Below are 2216 nucleotides of genomic sequence, written 5' to 3' on the forward strand. Positions count from 1 at the left end.
ATTTCCAGTGTTTTCTAATGTTTTGGTTCTGTTGAGATATTTTGTGTCACCCTGTTCTGAATATTAAATCACAAATAAAATTTTATCAAAAGGATAAATGATGCTAAATTGATTGATTTTTAAATTTGCTATGCTGGTATCTGCTTTACATATTTGAAGCCGGGATTAATACAGCACACGGAGCTTCAAATAAAAAATTTATTCAAAAATAAAAAACATTTTTCTCTGAGTTGCAAAAGATGAAAAGAATGAGGGTCAATATATGGAGAAATGATGATCTGTATTGTATCAGTAGAAAGCCTTAATGTAGAAGCCTAAATTCAGTTTTAGTTCATTCAGATCTTTAGGATAAATTATGTTTATATTTCTTATGATAATTTGTTTATTAGGATAAAAATGATTACTAGTTAAATCTCTATTGCATACTAACTTGTTATATTGGATCATACTATAGCCTTCTTGTAAATTTGCATATGTAATTGCAGTTAAGGACTTTAGGGTGTGGCTAGTACAGAGTTAGTTGGGCAGTTGGAGAGGAGCCATACAGTTTTTTTACCTCTCTCGCTTAAGACTCTAGGGGAAATTACCCTTTCCCCACTTGTGATTTCATTGTATCAAATGGTGAAAAGGGTAATTTTCTTTTTTTTTTCTCCTGTTGAGTACTCTGCCCCTTTAAATGATGGAAAAATTATCAGCTTTTTTTTCTCTCCTTAAGGGTATCTTTATACACTCAGGCTCTGTCTTGAAACGTAGGTATTCTTCATGCGTGTGCGGTTATTAACTATAGACACTTGAATATTTACATCATTCAGAGCGTAAAGGAAATCAACCCAACCTGTAGGCGAGGAACCTCAATGTTTTCTTTTAAAAGGGAGCAAGAATATTTTGGGTAAATCAACCAAATGAGATCCCCCGGTCACTTGCCCATGATGAACAAATTCCTCTCTGGGTGTCCAGCCGCTGTTACTCTTTGACAGTTTTTTCAAAATGGATTCATTTTTCCCCATAAGACAATTTTTGTTAGAAAATACTGTTTCCTTTTATTTTATTTTAAATAAAACATTTATTGAACAGATTTCATGCGTACATTTTTTTCTCACACAAACTACAATGATAAACTAAAATATTTCACAAAATTACAATTAAAAAATACACAAACAACTTGTAACAATCTTTAAATATCTTTATGGAACATGTACCATGATTATACCAAACCAAACCAACTTTATTTATAAAGCACTTTAAAACAACCACAGCTGATACAAAGTGCTGTACATTAAAACAACTTAATAATAAAAAAAATAAAATAAAAAAAATAAAAACTTAGTTTAAAAACAAAAACACACAATTTAAAAAGCAATTAAAGAAGCGATTAAAGAAGCAAGAGGCGTCATTTCTGATACATCGTTGATACTTTTTCACAAAATTTGATACCATTATATCATTTTTATGCAAATAATTGTGGTAAGAATCTAATACTCGATCCAATGACAACCCTCTAGCTCACTGACAGAGGTAATAAACGCAGTGGTGGCCACACATAGAGGGCGTGGTGTCATGAAGCTGTTTATTATGACAAAAATATTTCTGAAAATTGTTGTCTTAAAAATGTTACAATGCTTGATGGGTGGAATTTGTTAAGAAATAAATTTAAAATAAGCTAGTTGTGAAAACTTAACCATATGTTCAATAATTAGGTAAAATTAATGGTGCTTAAAATAAGGAAATTCACTTTAAATTATATCCATCGTTCAATTAGCGTAATCTTTTATCTAGGATATTTCTATTGAAACATTATACACTAAGTTGAATTAAAATAACTTAGCTTGTAGTCCGCTATAAGTTAGAACACAGCTAGTGTATGTGTTTGACCGCTTGACCACTTGATAAAATTCTAGACAGGGTCATAAAAAACATCTGTCTTCATTCAAAAGAAAATAACACTTCTTTGGATCCTGGATATAAGCAGCAGCTCCGCTCCTTCTCATCGCCTGAGTGTTTGCTTACCTCGGTAACAGATCGTTCCAGAGAAAGGCCCTCTGTGATCTTCGCTGTACTAACTCCTTGTTGTCTCCCTCGTCAGATGATCCAGCTGCCTCCTCGTTGTTGTGGATCCCCTACCTTAGCGGTTCTCAACGTGGGCGGTACCGCCCCCCAGGGGGCGTTCAGAGGACGGCAGGGGGCGCTGGTGGACATTTTTACAAAAGGGGGGCGCT

This window comes from Poecilia reticulata, linkage group LG11 (genome assembly GCF_000633615.1).
Source record: "Poecilia reticulata strain Guanapo linkage group LG11, Guppy_female_1.0+MT, whole genome shotgun sequence".
In the NCBI taxonomy this organism is placed as follows: Eukaryota; Metazoa; Chordata; class Actinopteri; order Cyprinodontiformes; family Poeciliidae; genus Poecilia; species Poecilia reticulata.